The sequence below is a fragment of the Panthera onca genome, chromosome A1, assembly GCF_046562875.1.
Source record: "Panthera onca isolate mPanOnc1 chromosome A1, mPanOnc1 haplotype 2, whole genome shotgun sequence".
In the NCBI taxonomy this organism is placed as follows: domain Eukaryota; kingdom Metazoa; phylum Chordata; class Mammalia; order Carnivora; family Felidae; genus Panthera; species Panthera onca.
Window position 1 is genome coordinate 113990280 of NC_138339.1, and position 20022 is coordinate 114010301.

At 39.2% G+C, this 20022-nt stretch overlaps 1 long non-coding RNA gene across 2 annotated transcripts in view; it reads left to right on the forward strand.

Annotated features, from left to right (window-relative positions):
- The window catches only part of LOC132681371 (uncharacterized), a 122443-nt gene that overhangs the window by 6037 nt on the left and 96384 nt on the right, over positions 1-20022 (forward strand). For both annotated transcript variants that reach the window (XR_013556721.1, XR_013556720.1), the window contains exon 2: positions 4633-4809. This is a non-coding gene — a long non-coding RNA (uncharacterized LOC132681371). The remainder of the gene's footprint in view (positions 1-4632; positions 4810-20022) is intronic.

Consider the following 20022-nt stretch of genomic DNA (forward strand, 5'->3'; position numbering starts at 1 on the left):
GAGAGAGAACGAGAGACAGAGAGAGAGAATATCCCAAGCAGGCTCCATGCTCTGCACAGAGCCAAAAGCACGGGGTTCCATCTCACCACCATGAGATCACGACCTGAGTCAATATCAAGAGCCATAAACTTAACCAACTGAGGCACCCCGGCACCCCATATATATGGTTTTGTGTCCATTTTTTATTTTGTATGTTCTAAAATTCCCCATATTTTAAAAAGTCTTCATTTTGTCTATATTCCATTTTAAAGACTAATGTAAGATTTGATTTCCTAATTTAAAACAGTTTATGCTAGTTGTATGATGTCTTTATTTTTAACACAATAAGGATGATTATATTTTTGATCAACTTTTCTGACCTTCTTACCATCAGAAAATACTCCTGATTCTATTAAGGTTTCCTCTGTGATTATAAATTTAAATTATCAAGATTTTCTCCCTTTTGATGAGAAAATTGACACTTCTTTGATTTTTCTTAATGTTTTACTTATTTAAAAAAAATTTTTTTATGTTTATTTATTTTTGACACAGAGAGAGAGACAGCATGAGCGGGAGAGGGGCAGATAGAGAAGGAGACACAGAATCCGAAACAGGCTCCAGGCTCTGAGCCGTCAGGACAGAGCCCGATGCGGGGCTCGAACTCACAGACCGCGAGATCATGATCTGAGCAGAAGTCGGACGTTCAACTGACTGAGCCACCCAGGTGCCCCTGTTTTACTTATTTTTGAGAGAGAGAAACAGAGACAGAGACAGAGACAGAGCGTGATCAGGGGAGGGGCAGAGAGAGAGACACAGAATCAGAAGCAGGCTCCAGGCTCTGAGCTGTTAGCACAGAGCCTGATGCAGGGCTTGAACTCAAGTACCATGACATCATGACCTGGACCGAAGTCAGACGCTTAACCAACTGAGCCACCCAGGTGCCCCAACACTTACTTCTTTTTTTTTTTTTTTTTTTTAATTTACATCCAAATTAGTTAGCATATAGTGCAACAATGATTTCAGGAGTAGATTCCTTAATGCCCCTTACCCATTTAGCCCATACCCCCTCCCACAACCCCTCCAGTAACCCTCTGTTTGTTCTCCATATTTAAGAGTCTCATGTTTTGTCCCTCTCCCTGTTTTTATATCATATGAGGACTCTAAGAGTCAAAACAGATGAACATAAGGGAAAGGAAACAAAAATACTATAAAAACAGGGAGACAAAAATACAAACAAAATAATATAAAATAAGTCATATAATAATAAATAATATAATATATATAATTATATATAATATATTATTTATAAAAATACATAATATATATTACATAAATAACATGTTATTTATAAAATATAATAATAAATATAAAATTAAATAAATAAAACAAAAATAATATAAAAACAGGAAGCCCAACAGTTACTTCTTAAAGCAGATACGTACGTTGACAAATATTCCTCCAGGCTTCAGTTATGGGTGGCCCAGTTTCCCTTATTGGCATGTCCACTTCTGTGCTCCCCACTCTGTACCAGGAGGTGTGGAGGAACACCATTAGCATGAGCACAAATTACCAGCAAAAGTTTTAAAATGTTCTCTCCCAATATGTGACTTCCAAAACACAGCCTTCTCTTACACAGCTTTAACAGTTTTACACCTACAGCAGGAATATAAGCATGTAAATGGTTGTAGATGAGGTAAAAAAAACACATTTTACAGTTTTTAAAAAAGATTTGTGTTCGATTTCAATATGTTGTATCCTTTATCATTTCCGGAATGGAATACAAAAAACCCTGGAGGTGTAATTGCCCCTGTTGCCTCACCTTGTCATGAATTGTGTAATCTGAGGAGAAGCTGAATCCAGACTGGTTTACTTTGCTACCTTTTTATTCTAGGTACAATAAACATGTGGGACACTGCTTTGGAATATTCTCCATGGCCAGATTTCCTTCATATTTATTCTCTGAGGTTTCCAAGTTCATTTTTAGATAGCATCCTCCACTTTTGACTCTGAACACCCATTTTATGAAAGGAAATGCATCACGTACATCAGAAACTTTATTGAATCAGTCAGTAGCTTCCCAAGTGCAACTGAGTGGCAGCCCTTCCAAACCATTCTACTTAAATGCATTAATGCCTCCCATAACACTAAGTCTAATTACCTAATTGGCATATAGAGATATAGACAGAAGCTAAATGACACAAAAGCCAATCAAACAATATCAGAGATGGAAGTAAAACCTGAAAATTTCTAGTTTTGATACTTTAGGAAGCCTTTAAGTTTTAGGAGTAGAGATCATAGATCACTCCAACTTTACTGAGACTAGTAACTGTGTTCACACTAACTGGCTTTTATTAAAATTCATAGGAATTAAAGTGGTGGGGCTCCTAGGTGGCTCAGTCGGTTGAGCATTGAGCATCTGACTTCAGCGCAGGTTGTAATCTCATGGTTCATGGATTCGAGCTCCACATCAGGCTCACTGCTGTCAGCGCGGAGCCCACTTTGGATCCTCTGTCCCCTCTTCTGCCCCTCCCCGGCTCATGTTCTGTCTCTCAAAAATAAATAAATATTAAAAATAATAGGGCAGCAGAGGTGGCTCAGTAGGTTAAGCATGCTACTTCAATTCAGGTCATGATCTCATGGTCCGTGAGTTTGAGCCCCGAGTCGGGCTCTGTGTTGACAGCTCAGAGCTTGGAACCTACTTAGAATTCTGTCTCCCTCTCTTTCTCTGCCCCTCCCCTGCTCACACTCTGTCTGTCTCTCTCTCCCCCCATCTCTTGCAAAAAACTAAACGTTAAAAAAAATTTTTTTAATAATATTAATAAATAAAATAATGGTTTATATCATGAGAGCATATTTGATTTTACTTTAACCTTTTTCTTCCTTTTAATTATGAAAATAACATACACTTAAAAATATTTGAATACTTAAAAAGTATATAAATTAGAAGTAAAGTCCAACTATACCTCTAGAGTGAAACTTTTGTGAAGTTTGTTGTGATCCTTCTAGATTTTTTCTTTTTTTAAAAATTTTTTAAATGTTTATTCATTTTTAAGAGAGAGTGTGAGTGGGGGAGGGACAGAGAGAAAGGGACACACAGAACTCAAAGCAGGCTCCAGGCTTGGCGCTGTCAGCACAGAGCTCCACGCAGGGTTTGAACTCACAAACCGCGAGAGTATGACCTGAGCTGAAGTCAGATGCTTAACTGACTAAACTACCCAGGCGCCCCATCCTTGTAGATTTTTTCTATACATAGAAACATATATTTAATAAAATTGATTTATATATACTATTCTGTAATTTGTTTTTCAACTTAATAATATATGGACATCTTTCCATGTCAGTATACTTGATACTTATTATTTTTAAGAATTATGTAATAATCCATTGAAAGAATTCACCTTATCTTATTTAACCAGTGTCTTCTGGAAAGACATTTAAATTGCATCTACTTTTTCCTCCTATAAACCATATAGTAATATTTCTGAATTTAGAGTGTGTTTGGAAAGGAAAAAGAAGTAAGTGGTAGAAAAATTATGAAAAATGCCAGTGGGTAAGTCATTAAGCCAACGATGGTAGTTTTAAGGAAGATTTGGCAAAATAACATCATTTACTAGTATTTATGATGAACCAGGTCCCAGTTAGTTGTGATCCATGCTGCCATTTTCTTAATACTGCTACTATTTTTACTTTAATAGACTCAGATTAATCTTGATTCCACATAGTACTGGAAACATCCTGAGCTTTAGAGTTAGGCCTGGGCTTGAATCCTAGCGCAGGTCAGTTCAGATTTATTATACTAGGTGCTGTTGCTATGCTATTTATTGAGGGTATAGGAATGATTAGGACACAATCTGTCCGGGGTGCCTGGGAGGCTCAGTCTGTTAATCATCCAACTCTATTTTGGGTCAGGTCATGATCTCACAGTTTGTGAGTTCATGCCCTAAGTCGGGTGCCCTGCCCACTAGGGATTCCCTCTCTCCCTGTCTCTCTGCCCCTCTCACCCACCAAAAATAGATAAATAAAATACACACACACACACACACACACACACACACACACACACACACCCCATCTGTCCTCCAGATTCTTACAGCCTGAGAGATGAAGCTGACATAATATCTATTTTGTTCGCTGCCTGTTCCTCCAGTGTCTAGAGCAGGGCCTAGTAATAGTAACCACTCAATGTTATTTGTTGAGTGAATGAACTTTAAGACTGTGCCAAGTGCTGTTAGAGGCATGCATAGAGTGCTATGACATGTCTTTCCAAGAAGAAGCCTTAAAAACTGAGTCTGATGGGGGTGCCTAGTTGGCTTAGTCAGTAGTGCATATGATCTTTGGTATCAAGGTCTTAGGATCATGAGTTTGAGCCCCACATTGGGTGTGGAGAGTACTTTAAAAGAAAAAGAAAAAACTAAGTCTGATGAGTCAAACAGACTTCCAGGAGAAAAGGATGAAAATAAGCCAGAACACGGCATTTACAAAGATGCAAAGAGAAGCGACTGCCACCATACAGGGTGCTGGGAACCATGAGAGAGGGCTAGAAAACAACACAGAGACCATAATAAAAGGGCTTTGACCCTCTGCTACGAAGATCACATGTTTATTCTGAAGCGTTTGGAGAGTCTTTTACATTTTGTGCCCCTTTATCTGCAGTTCTGCTTTCCAAGGTTTCAGTTACTCACAGTAAACCAGGATCCGGAAGTAGAGGATCCTCTGATGTATCATCAGAAGGTCAGTAGTAGCCTAACTCCACGTCACAATGCCTGTGTCCTTCACCTCATTTCATCTCCTCACAGAGGCATTTTATCATCTCACATCACCACAAGAAGGGTAAGTACAGTACAATAAGATATTTTGAGAGAGATCACTTTCAAATAACTTTTTTTATATATACAGTTGACCCTTGAAAAACATTGGTTTGAACTGTGTAGTTCCACTTATACGTGAGGGGTTTTCTTTTTTTTATATAAGTACAGTACAGTATTTTCTTTTCCTTATGATTCTCTTAACACTTTCTTTTCTCTAGCTTGCTTTATTGTAAGAATACAGTATGTAATAATACACAAAATATACATTAGTTGACTTTTCTCGGTAAGGTTCTGGTCAACGCTAAGCTATTAGCTAAATATTGGGGGAGTCAAAAGTTATATGCGAATTTTTGACTACGTGGTCAGCACCCCTAATCCTGTTGTTCAGGGACTAAGTATATTGTTATAATTGCTCTATTTTATTATGATTTATTGTTGTTAATCTCCTACGGTCACTAATTTATAAATTAAACTTAAAAAAATTAAACTTTATCATAGGTATGTATGTATAGGAAAAAAACATAAAGTGTGGTACTATCTGTGGTTTCAGGCATCCATGGAGTTGTTAGAACTTACTCCCTCTAGGTAAGGGGAGACTAATGTATTTTAAGTAAGAGAGAGTTATGATAAGATTCATACTTTACAAGGAGGCTGCTTGTGATCCTCTGAAAACATTAAGGAAATGAGACTCCAGGAAGAGAAAGAAGGTAAGAGGCTATTGCAGTAATCCAAATGAAAGGTGATGGTGGCTGAGACCAGCCTAACCATCTTTCAGTTTCTCCTACACATCATAATTATCCTCCATTTTGTTTCTAACACATACAATTGTGAGAAGGGTTATCACACAGACTGTTCCTTCTGGCTGGAACACATATGCTCCCCCATTTTCAACCACCAGTTCTTACAAGCTTTAAAGTCTTAGCCTAAATGTCACTTCCTTAGGTAGCCTTCTTTGATACCCTGATCCCTCCTTAGCACTGAACATAATTATAAATGATAAATTATTTAATTACAAATTAAGCGGTTATTTATATGGTTATTGTTTGGATATATGCCTCACCCACTGGACTCTAGATTTCATGAGAAATGTGTGAGTGAGTGGGGAGGGAGAGATGTGAAGAGATTCAAGAGTGGATACATAGAATGTTATGTTTAAATGTTTGTGAAGATAGAGCAAGAAAAAAAATCCAAGATTAAATGGAGTTTCCCATTTAAACCTTTGAGTTGATGCTGGTGGCATTCCTTGAGCTAGGAGACAGAGGCAGAGAAATAGGTTAAGTGGAAGACGTAATCATGAGTTCAGTTTGGGATATGTAGTGGGTACAAATCTTAAACCACAAAATCCAATGGGAAAGAAATACAACTTGGCGAAGTTTCCATAATAAGCTCTATATCCCATTGTGGGGTTTTTTTTTTTAAGTTTATTTATTTATTTTTGAGAGAGACAGACAGTGTAAGCAGGGTGGGGTGTGGGGCAGAGAGAAGAAGAGAGAGAATCCCAAGCAAGCTCCATGCTGTCAGCACAAACCTTGAAGCAATGCTCGAACTCATGAAACCGTGAGATCATGACCTGAGCCGAGATTAAGAGTAAACCACTTAATCAACTGAGCCATCCAGGCACCCCTATTAACTCCAGGCAGCATTGTTAACTTCAGTCATCTCCGGCACTCACTCATGACAACTAAGGCTACTGTTATCTTAGAACTATTTTCTTTACTCTTGGAGTTACTTTGCATGTATTTTATTTGTGTCTTTTCCTCCTTGATTTTCTTTCCTTTTTCTTTCTAATTTTCTCTTTTTCCAAGCCGTAATGTTATTAAAGCAATGTTTGTTACTGCTGTTTGACATCACTATCAAGATTACAACAAAATAAATGTGTTTATAAATTAAAACATGAATGATTTTCACTAGAAATAAGGAGATGATTTTGAAGGGGAAAAATTTATTAAATATTGGAATGGATAACCAAGGAGTATAAGGGATTGCCATCTGGTAAATCCTCAAACTTGGAAGGAGTTTAAAGAGGACTGTTTTTGTAAAACAAAACAAAACATGTATATGTGTGTGTGTGTATGTATTCGTATATATATTCATATATAAGCAAATGTAAGCAAATAAATCCCTTTATTGTTTATTAGTTTGTGTTGGGTTTCTGTCCCTTTCTGTCCAAGGAGTACCTACAAATTCAGGGTCTTTGTCCTGTAAGGTGATTGATACTATGCAATGTTTTCTTTCATCCATGATATTCAAAGTCATCTGTGACAGATTTTCAGTTTCTGGTAAAGAAGCTGGCTACCTGAAACAACCAATGGGGTAAGCGTAACACTTCTGGTGTTTTTCTGTCCTTTGTATCGACACTATGGCTAGCCCAAAGAAAAATCAAATCCACTTATTCTATCTATAAATAAGTTTCCGTTTAAAGCAGGATCCCTTTTGTGGAAAATAAATTGAAAAGGAAACAATTTATCCTATCCAATTTTCCTCTATCATCCAGGGCAGAAGCTCTTTTCACTTCAACAGAATGAAAAGGGAATCTGAGAAAGATTCTGGGAAGTCTCCTTACAGTTAGTATTCTTTCCTACTGTGAAGGATGAATTCACCCAAACTTTTAGAAGTGCAGAATGAATAGGTAGTGAAGGAAGGTAATTTCCCACTTTGAGGGAAAGATGCTGGTGACTCAAAGAGTGAGAGAAAAGTAGAATTGCAATGAGAAAATAAAATTGGATGAGCAAGAAAACTAAAACAGGAAAATAACCTTACTCAGCATTTTCTTTGTGGTTCTTTTCTTTAACTTACATAAAGTGTACTTTCCAATGGCGTGGTCATTCTGCCATTAAACAAATAGATATAAAGCTCACTGTGACCTAGGCACCAGGTAAATGCTGAGGATGCAACAAAGAGTAAGATACCAATGAGTCCATCTATATTTGTATGAGTCAGAATTAGATTCTAGGAAGGAAAGAAAATGAATATCAAACACCCACTGTATTATTGTACTGAGGTTCTCCAAGCTCCCCAAACACCCTAGGCAATGGGCAAAAGGAGGAGGGTGCTTAGTCTATTCCTAAGGTAATGAAGAGGGCAGTTTGGAAGACAGGACACCTGACTCTGGTCTGAAAGTCTCAAGACTGTGATGGCCTGCTCTTCTGACAAAAGAGCTAAGCAAGCAGGCTGTGTTGGGAAAGGCCCGCATCCAAAGTTTGGTGGTATAGATGCATGAGCCATATATGGACTCAGATAAACAGGCTGGACTTACCCAAGAGGAACACTTGAAGGTTGTGGTTATGTCAGCGGAGAGGTAGATTATTGGAAACCCCTGGAAACTATCAAAGACAGACAAAGCTAGACGCGATAAAAATGGTAAGGACAAATTTTAATCAGTTATATAGTATCGCAACAGGGGAAAGAGTCCTGTGTGAACTGAACTCAATTTCAATTTGTACAGAAGTGACTGGCATTTTAAAGGGAGGATAAAGGAGGGGTACTTGGGTGGCTCAGTCGGTTAAGTGGCCGACTTCGGCTCTGGTCATGATCTCGCGGTCTGTGAGTTCGAGCCCCGCGTAGGGCTCTGTGCTGACAGCTCAGAGCCTGGAGCCTGTTTCAGATTCTGTGTCTCCCTCTCTCTGACCCTCCCCTGTTCATGCTCTGTCTCTCTCTGTCTCAAAAATAAATAAACGTTAAATAAAGGGAGGATAAAGGAAAAGGGAGAGGGGAGAGCAGGGGCTCCATACAATCAGGGAAATGAAAACTCCCAAAAAGTTTGGGGAGGGGGTGGGTTTCCTGTGTGTAACACATTTGAGCTTGTTAATTTGCCCTTATCAAAGTGAAGAGTTCTGCCTTTCCACAGAGAGTGGGAGACAGGGGTTCCATCTTTAAGTGTTGGCTAGAACACACAGTAAGTTCTTTTGGCAACATTGAGTTTTCTCTGGTAGGCACTTTAAGTGCTATTGTCATCCTAGGGATGTAGCTTTGGAATGTTAGCAATTGTCAGTGTTTGTTTAAGTTTTTATAGATCAAGATTGAAGCCTACTTTCTCCACCTCAGAGGCTCAGAGGATCCTGGCTGGAGTTTGGTCAAGGAGAAACTCTTTGTGAAAACCAGGAGCTAAGGAAGGCTGGTCACCTAGAGGAACCAGGGGGAGCCCACAAATACAGTTCTTAAGGTCAGAAATTCTCAAAGTGTTGGGCATCTTGGTGGCTCGGCCAGTTGAGCATCTGATTTTATTTCAGCTCAGGTCATGATCTCACAGTTGCAAGATGGAGCCCCACATCCAGCTCTGCACTGACAGCATGTGCACACACTCTCTCAAAATAAATAAACTTAAAAAAAGAAAAAGAAATTCTCAAAGTGGTAAGGGTTTACTAAATCCCTGGAAAAGAGCTGTGTGGGAGAGAATCAACATTTGGAATGCATGCAATCTAGAGGACATCAGTACCAGATTAAACAATGAATGAAACAATGAAACAAGAGAAGGCAATGAAATTCAGGGCAGGAAAGTAGTAGGGAAGACACTGACCACACCCCTTTCCCCACCAAAGGTTTAAAACCTATAAGATTAAAGTTTGAGGGAAGGGAGAACTTGAATTGGTGACAGTTTGGAATATAGATGATCTGAAAGTGATGGTGAAAATACTATGGAATATGCCTGAGATTTTGTCCTGAGAAAGACAAGAACCATCCTAGAGAGAGGGTTTAAATGCCCAAGACTGAGCAGGAATAGAGTTGTTTTCTGTTTGCACCCTACCAAGTCTAGCTTATTTATTACACTATTTGCACATCCTCCTCCATTACTTCACCTTCAAAATATCCCCCGAAGAGTGACTCTATTTGCATATACGAAAGCACAGGGTGGTTATGCATGGATGGGAAGTTTTCTGGTGTCCATCATATTCTGAAAGGAGTCTATTGATCCCCAACTGAAAAGCTTATACTAGGCCACTGGGTCTCAACTCCACTTATCTATGTCCTTCTCCTTTTGTTAATCACAAATATTTTGTGTTGCCCCCTAAACAGTAATTTCTAGTAAAACACAATTCAGTGTGTAAATGCTTAGTTCCAGTTTCAGTGAAATGCATAATGGGATAGTCATATGTTTGTACTGTTAAAAAACAACAACAACAACAAAAAACTCAAAAACAAACAAAACAAAACAAAACAAAAAATAGGAAAAAACAACAATAAGAACACAGGCCCAAAATGGTATCATTTATCCTAAGTCCCACCTCACCAAGCAAACTTAACTTGATTAAATTTGACCCTCCCAGAAATGAAATCTTAAACGAATGGGGAGTCACCTGATCAGCACTAGTTAGGTAATCTGCCAGATAGATCCCTGCCATCCTGTAAGAGTAAGTAACCTTGCAATAACCAACCCCCTTTATTGTTTAACTTCCTGGTTCCTGCTCCCTTCTGCCCGTAAAAGTCTTCCATTTTCTACAGCTCCTTGGAGTGCCTACAGTTCAGAATGTTTCCTGATAAAAAGTTTCTCATGAAAGTATGATTTTCTTCCAGTTTACTCAGTAGTTGTATTTCTACAAAATTGGCTGTACATTAGAGTGGCATAGGGAATGGTTAATGTCAATCTTTTAGAAGTTAGATTGTCAAAATTTGGATTTACTAAATGCTATCTTTGTAACAATCAAAAGCACCCTCCCAGATTTCGGGGCACCCTCAGGGGATAGGCCTGCCATATTCAGTGTTGATGAACTGGGCAGGTCTGTGAAGGTCACCAACCCCACTTCTCCCTCAGGCCTCAGTTCCTACCCACCACTCCCTCCTGTCTTTCCTGGGGGGGGGGGGGGGGGGGGGGCGAATTCGTGGACAAAACAAATCTCTTTACAGTATTTTTCTTTTAGAAATGCTAAGGACTTAAGGAAATCACTAGATCTGATTACTTAATAAAGGGAAATCTTTTTTTTTTTTTTTTTTTTACCTCCCGGTGTTGCAGGATTTTTTTACCTCAATACCCAAGCTTTGTTGTCTCACTGCTTCAAAGAATGAAGAGGTGGACACAAAATGAGCAGCAGGCAAAAGTTTATTCGAGTATAAGATAAAATCAGAAAGTAAGAATAGTATGAAAGTTCTCTTTACAGAGAGGGGGCATTCGGAAGTGAATGCCAGTGACAATAGGCAAGGATTTTGTTTTATAAGGTTTTGATTTCACCCCCACCTCCTTCTCCCTTGTTTCTTCTCAGGTCCTACGTTCTCAGGTCCTACCCTTATTGGCCAGGTAACTCTAAATGCCTAGTCATTCCTTTTTGATTGGTTCCTTTCTATTACATGAGGGGTGGTCTATGGATGGGCCATATGTCTTATGGTCTACTATTTATTTATTTATTTATTTATTTATTTATTTATACATACCACACAAAAAAACTTTTATTAACAATTTGAACAGCTATTGAGAAAACCAGAAATTCAGCAATTACTGAAACTGATAATTTCTAAACTTAAATTGGGACAAATGGCTGGAGTGGAGTACTACTTATTTTTAGTCAGGTCTTTTGTCAAATTCCTGAGAGGAGCCTGAGGGGTAGTAGGTGGTATCTATTACAATCTTAAGAGGAACATTATGCCTAAGGGGCTTTGCTGTGGTCAGAAGCTCCCAGCATTGTTCCAAAATAAGTGTTTTTCCCCACCCAGGGACCTCAGGTCCTAATCTTTCCCCTCTGCCTATTGAATCGTATCTTTTCCTATCATACCTGGGTGGACACAACTAAAAGGAAATCTTAATTGGATTTTGGATGCTTTACCACTCCCTTTTCACTTATATACTCATCGTTATAAATGAACGTTCTCTACCATTCCTTTATATGAATTTTGTTTTCAGAAGATTATCTCTCTACACTTGAGGACTCTCTTGTAGAATGTTACTAAATCCCTTTTGAAAGTTCACAAGTGTCCATTTTCAGTTCTCATGGATCTGTGTATTTTCCTGCGACCAGTTTCTCCTAATTCCCTAAGCAGTGGTCCCTTATCTCTTTCTTCAGGTCTTCTTTTTTTTAAATTTTTTTTCAACGTTTTTTATTTATTTTTGGGACAGAGAGAGACAGAGCATGAACGGGGGAGGGGCAGAGAGAGAGGGAGACACAGAATCGGAAACAGGCTCCGAGCCATCAGCCCAGAGCCTGACGCGGGGCTCGAACTCACGGACCGCGAGATCGTGACCTGGCTGAAGTCGGACGCTTAACCGACTGCGCCACCCAGGCGCCCCTCTTCAGGTCTTCTAACCAATCCATCACTCCCCTGAAAAACTCAGTTTCTACCTTACTGAGGTAATTGAAAGTTATATAAAGTCCTTGCCTCTCTCACTTGCCAAAACAACTTTCTGTATGAGCCTACATCTTTAAGGAGAAAAAATAAGAGACCCAAGATAGAGTGCTAAATCAAAGAGTTTTTACCAATGAGCAGAGGAACCCCAATCCAGCTGAGTCTAGTCTCTAGGGGATGCAGTTTGAGGAAAGGGAAAATGGTGTCATATTTTAAAGCAAAAAACCACAAACTGTGTCCTTCCTGTATTAGGACAGTCTCTGTGAGCAAACACTGGGCGGGGCTGGAAGGGAGCCTCTGCATTTGTGGGGTTCCTGCCTCAGGAACATAACTTTCAGCAGCCTCAAACCATGGTCTGAGACCCCCTTCCTTCAGGTGAAATCTCCATGCCATTGGATCTATGTAGAAAGAGCCAGGAGCAAAATTTTAATCACCTAAGAAGTCTACCTGTGTCAGTAGAAATAAACAAACGGACAGAAATTCTACTGTATCTACAACTGATACAGTAGAGATAACTTTATTACTTAAAAGTTGGGTGAAGAAATAAATTTACAAAAAGAATTCTCCTGCCTGTAGACCCAAAGGAAAAGTAAAATTGTTTTATGAGAATCCACTCTCAGTATATAATGTGAATGGTCCTGCTAATTAGAATAACAAAGTTATGAAACATGTTCATATGGAATTAAAAATTTTATTTACGTAAATTACTACCATTGTGTTGTAATATTCTGATTGTCTTAAGATGTTACCCATCTGTCTGCCTCTGTGTCAAGTACCTCTTTATGCCCCCCAGCTTATTTTGAAGGGCCTGATAACACGTGTTCTCAAGAGCAATACTTCCTCTGCTTTCAGATGCCACCTCCTTAACCTTTATGAAATCTCTAGAAGATTGGTTAATTTTCCCTTTGCTAAGACATAGTAGTGACATTTTCAGAGAAATTACTTCCAGGCTGTTAAATTGTGGGTGATTGTCTTACCATTTTGTATTTTCCATACTTTGAATAATAAACATCTGGGTTTTTTCTTTTTTAACTTCAAGAGATGTTAAAAGTACAGACAAGTGCTGAGAAAAACATAATACCTGTGTTCCTATAACCTAGACCTCATCTATAATGTTTATAACTAACAAAGTAATACAAAGTTATTATATGTTGTAAGACGGATGCATGAGATTAAATACCTACATGACAGCTTCAAATCCAATTTGTGGGCTTTCAGCATGAGCTTCATCTCTTTGCACTGCTGATTTTTTTTTTTCATTTATTCTGATTATGAATAAAGTAAAACATTCTCTTATAGAATGTAAAGAGGCAGACTGGTGGTGGAATCCCAAAAGAGAGGTCATTACTAAATGTGTAAAACGTGAGATAGTTTTTTCTCAAGCTCTAGAGAGAGTAAAAATCACAGGTGAGGAATAATTTAAAAGGATGAAGATGCACTTGCTCTGGAAATAATGATGGAGCTTCTCTGTGTCAAATACTCAAGTACTCATTTAATCTTGACAACAATGTCACAGGATATCATTTCATTATTGTTCTGTTATGGAAGAGGAAACTGATACAGCAAGTGTAAGTGGCTTGCTTACAGTTACACAACTGTTAGGTGGTGGCACTGGGAATATTAACCAAGACAGCCTAACTCCAGGGTCTATGTGTTTAACCTCTATCTTCTCTGGACCTCCCACAGGTAAAAATGCTAGAACCTCAAGTTCTAAATCAGGTCCACCTTTCTCCCAGTAGAACCTAAGAAGTATATCAGTTATATATCGCGTCTTAAAAGAAAATGCCAAAACTCGGTTTTCAACAACAATAATCTATTTAGCTCCCAGGTCTGTAATATTGAATGGGGTTCAGCAAGGGAGCTCATCTCTGATCCATCAGTGTCAAGTGAAGCAGCAAGATCCACTTCCCATTTAGCTCACCTTCATTGCTGGTTAGTTGGTGGTGACTGATACTGAGAACTCAGCCAGGTATGAAAACGGGGGAGAGGGACATGATTCCTTTGTGTGTAGGTATTTTCACAATCTGCTTCAAGTTTCTCGGGGCATAATGGATGGGTTTCAAGGGCCAGCAACCAAAAGGGACAGGAAGTGGAGTCTGCCAGTGTTTTAAGGCCTGGAGCTAGAACCTGTCATGGCATCACTTCTGCTATATTCTATTGGTCAAACACAGAGCCCAGATTCGGGGGAGGGGACATATACTCTGCCTCTCAATGGGAGAAGCACCAAAGCATTTGGGACCATGTTTTAAAAACTTCTGTGCCTGTTAGATTTCATCTCCAAGTCTGGATAGCTGGGTCCCCTCAGCTTTTGATGACCCTGAGGCTCTCAGTGAAATGAGCTGACTTCAGGCCCTGTTGTAGACTGCATACTGAAGTTACCCTTCTCACCAACACCCTGGAAGACCTAGCAAGTAACACCCCACTCTAGGACGGAAAAAGATCCACCCAACCCCATGCTCCCCCTATGGTGTCAGTGGTATCAGACCTCAAACCTTAGATCAGGCCTCCCACCATTTACAACAGTCCTCGTGTTGTGAGACTTTTCTGAACTGCTGTTTTAATTTCTGTAAGTGTCCCACTTGGAGATATCTTGGTAAGCCTGGGTCAGATGGTACTGAAAGAAACAGCACACAGGACAACCCTCAAAATCAGACTGCTCTGCTGACCCTTCCTACCTCAAATCTGACTATGCTCTCTGACTCTCCTACTTAGAATGAGCTTTTTTGGCAGTAGGGACCCTCAGTCTAGGAGGTTAAGAGGGACTCTTAGGTGCCCACCCCATCTCCTTATTTTTCTCATTTCTCTGTTCTTCCCACAGTACATCTATTTTTGAAAGCTTCAGTTCTAGGCGACAAAGGCTACATGATTTTTTAGACCTGGTATAAAATGAAAAGTCAGTTCCCTTGTTCAAATACCAGGGAAAAAGCTCCCTTAAAGGCTCTAAAATATAATGTTTATTTTTATTTATTTATTTATTTATTTTGAGAGAGAGAGAGAGAGAGAGAGAGAGAGAGAGAGAGAGAGAAAGCATGATCAGGGGAGGGGCAGAAAGAGAGGGAGACACAGAATCCAAAACAGGCTCCAGCCCCTGAGCTGTCAGCACAGAGCCCGACATGGGGCTTGAACTCACAAGCCATGAGATCATGACCTGAGCTGAAGTCGGACGCTTAACTGACTGAGCCACCCAGGCACCCCTAAAAGGCACCAAAATATAAAGTTTTCATTATCTCCTACAGTCTCTCCCCTGCCTTGTTATGGTATTTTGTTGTTCTAAGTAAGAAAAATTAAAATAAGCATGAATTTTACCATTATTTATATAGTATGCAATGTCAGTTTTAAATGCAAATGTTAGAGCATTTAACTTGCATGCGTAGTTACCAAAATTGCACAATTTATATTTCATAGTTTGTATTTGTGTATATATACTTTGTTCTTACCAGAACCGTGAAACACTGTATAAAACTAACTCATCTGTTTTTATTTCACTTCCTTTTTATAATGCTATAATTTTATTTATTTATTTATTTATTTAATAATGCTATAATTTAAACCCAGATTCATTTATTCTTTTCCAAAGAGAAATTAGAGCATAAATGTAAATAAGAGATCCAAATGACTACTTCCCCAGGCATAGGGTCTCTTCTGGGATGATAGAAATGTCTTGAAACTAGAAAGAGATGGTGACTGCATGACTATTTCACTTCTTGACATGCATCCGTTGTACCACTACATCTTACTTTCAGCTTTCTGATGAGTAAGGAATGACTTAAAGGGGGAAAAAATGAGTTGCCCTTTATTTCCCTTTACTTTTATGGCATTATGTTCACATAGCTCATATAAGAGATTAGCAAAGGTAAGAAAGGATATGGCAAGGTATCTAGATGGTTTGTGCTTCTTAGAACACCAGTGCTTTTTTTACTGTTTTGGAAACAAGTTCTGGTGGAAGAAGATTAACATGGCCCTGGTGAGTGTCAGAACCTCCCACTTTACTCAGTCATCTAGATGTACTATACTATCTAGTACTTGGTTTGAGTCACAGGGAACTCCCAGACATTGTAGATGGGAGAAATTCTGTGCCCATGGGCATCACAAATGATAAGAGCAAATGGACAGACAGGAACAGCAGACAGACACATTGTGTGTATCTCTTCTGTTTCTGCACTGGCTTCATTGTTCCATTGAAGCTCACTTGCAAAACAGAAGTTCAAACATAGAATTTTTAACAGTTTTAAGAGAGTAACAGCAGAACATTAACTACATACAGGACATTTCTGAACAGGGAACCCTGCATTACTTTCTTAAGTTGTGTATCCCTGAAGTCCACCTTGGTCCCAGGGCCAAAATTCAACCCTCTCAGTATGTTTACCAGGTCCTGAGCAAAGACAGAGCCTGGAAAATTATTGTAATTTTGGGACCTAATTTGCAATTAAAATAAAAAAATTTTTTTAAGTTTATTTTGTGAAAGAGAGTGTGCATGTGTGCATGCATGCAAGCAGGGGAGAGGTGAGAGAGAGAGAGAGAGAGAGAGAGTGGGAACCCACAACAGGCTCCATGCTGAGATCAGCACAAAGCCCAACAAGGGGCTTGATCCCATAACTGTGAGATCATGCCCAAGCTGAAATCAAGACTTAGATGTTCAACCAATTGAGCCACCCAGGTGCCCCTAAAATAAATTTTTTTAAGTTATTCTATTTTTTTTTTAGTTTATTTATTTTGAGACACAGGGAGAGTGCAAGCAGGGGAGGGGCAGAGAAAGAGGGGGACAAAGGATCTAAAGTGGGATCTGTGCTGACAGCAGAGAGCCCGATGTGGGGCTTCAACTCAACAGCCATGAGATCATGACCTGAGCCCAAGTCAGGTGCTTAACCAACTGAACCACCCAGGTATCCCCAAAATTATTTTACTATTAAATTAGATGGGATATTTAATGACATTATGGGTTGCAGTTAGACATTCTCTAACTGGAAGCTCTCTTCCCTAGCCCTGTTACTGTTTGATTTTCTGATTTCCTTTTCTTTGTCCATTCTCTTTCATTTAAACTGATATATAATTGACATTTAGCAATGCACAAATCTTAAGTGGGTAGCTCAATGACTTTTTACCTATGTATACACCCATTAACCACTACCTAGGCATGATATGGAATATTGCTTTCACCACTGTAAGTTCTCTTGTACCCATTCCCAATCAGTAACCACCAGCCCCCCACCAGGCGTTGCCATTATTCTGATTTCTGCTATCCTAGGACTTCTTAAAAATGGAGTCAAAGAGTGTGTATTCTTTTATGTCTGCCCTACATCATGTTTCTGAGATTCATGTATACTGTTGCTGGTATTCTATTAGATGAATATATCCAAATTTATTTATTCATTCAAGTGTTAATGGATATTTGAGTTGTTTCTACTTTGGAGCTATTATAAATTAAGCTACTGTGAACACTCTTATACAGGTTTTTATGTGGACATTTGTTTTTATTTCTTTTGGATAAATACTTAAGAGTGGAAATGGTGGGTTATAGAGTGGCATATAGTTTAGTAGAAATTGCCACAGTTTGGCAAAGTAATTATATATTTTCACACTTCCATTAGCAGTGTATGCTAATCTTTTGTTTTTTCGCTTCCTCCTTTTTTTCTTTTTATTTTGCCCTTTTGCTTCCTCATAATCATTTCCATACAATTGAGAAGAGAGCTCTTAATTTAGGAACAAACTGTGTTCATAGCCAGAATATAGAAACAATTGAAAGTCTGAAGGTCCTAAGCAATTTAATTCTAGTAATATTTCAAAGAAAAGATATGGCTACTTGTGTCTATGCATGTGTGTGTTGAGGGAATGTGTGTTCTTAGATAATTCATGGGGCAAACTGGAAAATGGGAACTTTAGGAACATAAAGCATATTCCCTTACTCTGTATATTTCAATTTAATCTTTAAAAATTAGCTGTCTCAGAATAGTGTAAGAGATTAACTGTTTTTATTTTATTTTATTTTTTTATTTTATTTAAAAAAAATTTTTTTTCAACGTTTTTTATTTATTTTTGGGACAGAGAGAGACAGAGCATGAACGGGGAGGGGCAAAGAGAGAGGGAGGCACAGAATCGGAAACAGGCTCCAGGCTCCGAGCCATCAGCCCAGAGCCTGACGCGGGGCTCGAACTCACGGACTGCGAGATCGTGACCTGGCTGAAGTCGGACGCTTAACCGACTACGCCACCCAGGCACCCCGAGATTAACTGTTTTTAGAATTTTTTTAAGTTTATTTATTTTGAGAGAGAGAGCACACACACGCAGGGGAGGGTTAGAGAGAAAGGGAGACAGAGAATCCCAAGCAGGCTCTGTGCTGTTAGCGCAGAGCCCAACACAGGGCTCAAACTCATGAACTGTGAGATCATGACCTGAGCTGAAGTCAGATGCTTAACCAACTGAGCCACTAAGGTGCCCCAAGGGATGATTTTTTTTTTTTTAACTTTGAGATATTTGTTAATGGCTATTATGTCCAACCTAGATGGAAAAGATAATTTAACAGATAGTGCAAGATAAGGTTATCTATTTTTTCTTCTTTAAAAAAATGTTTATTTATTTATTTTGAGAGAGAAAAAGTGCCAGTTGGGGAGGGGGCAGACAAGAGGGTGAGACAGAATCTCAAGCAGGCTCCCCACTCAGTGTGGAGCCCCGGTGCAAGGCTCCAACTCAGGATGGTGAGATCATGACCTGAGCTGAAATCAAGAGTCAGACACTTAAGGGACTGAGCCACCCAGGTACTCCATTGTTATCTACTTTTATTGAATTCATTAATGCTTTACTATCTGAGAGGCCTCAGCATTTCTTTGTTTTTTCTTCCACAAAATCTTCCTTGTTGATAAAAGAGCTACCACATTTAAGAAATTAAAAAAACAAGTACATGTATAAAACAACATTGCTGAGATTCTATGGAAACAGAAGAGAGTCACAGACTTACAGCTGTGATTACCTCACCTATCCCAGCTCAAAGGGAAGCTGGGACTTACAGGGTTGCTGCTGGTCAGTAGTAGTGAGTGACTTAGGGACCTGATCCCAGAAGAGGGCAGCCAAGAGCTGCCTTAACTACTATGGAGAGACCCAGCTGAGACCTGCAAGAGTGATTATGAAAGTGTTCCTTGTCCATTGTGGAAATTCCCAGAGACATATAGGACTACTTTGGGGCCTGCTGAGCTCAAACTTGACTAGACAAGGAATAGAGTTAGTAGAGGAAGTTAAGAACCCAGCTAAGGTACCCTAGAGTGAGATTAAGAAAAAGCAGAAAGTTGCTGTCATGTGTCAAAGTCAGAGACAAGAGAGAGAGAGATGCAAGATCAAGATCCATAAAAGGAACTGTTGGCTGGCAAGTTTTTTCTATTTTTCAGAAATATCTTTCTTTTTAAAATATTTGTGGTCTTACGATACGAAATTGCAACAAAAGCTTGTTCTAATAATGAGTTAAGGGGCCCTTACAGGGCTAGAAGCCAGAAGGAAGTTGTGATATACCACTGTGTCAGGACTTATGCTGCCTTTGAAGTATTTTGGGGAGTAAGGGCTAATGCTTAAACTCTCTCCAGATGTTAGCTGAGGTCTCGTATGTTATGAGATCAAACAGGATTGGCTTGAATCCTCACTACTTACTATGGGAACCTTCCCTAAGGTTTCTGTGCATCGCTGGGAGAGACAGGCAGGTGTTGGGTATTATGTTCTTATGGTCACCATTATATATCTAAAGCATAGCATTTAGAACAAATTCTGGCACATTTTACAAGTGGTAATTATTTCTCCATCTTCATTCTTTTTCATTTTCTCTTTTCCTTACACCTCCTTCTCCTTGTTATTATTATGACTTCTGGCTCTGAGTTCCTGCTTCTACTGAACATGGTCAGTTCATGGATTGTCTCACTATTTCTTACCCAGGTTGTCCCATTCGGCACCATGTGAATCAGTTGGTCATTTCCATTCCCTTTCTCAA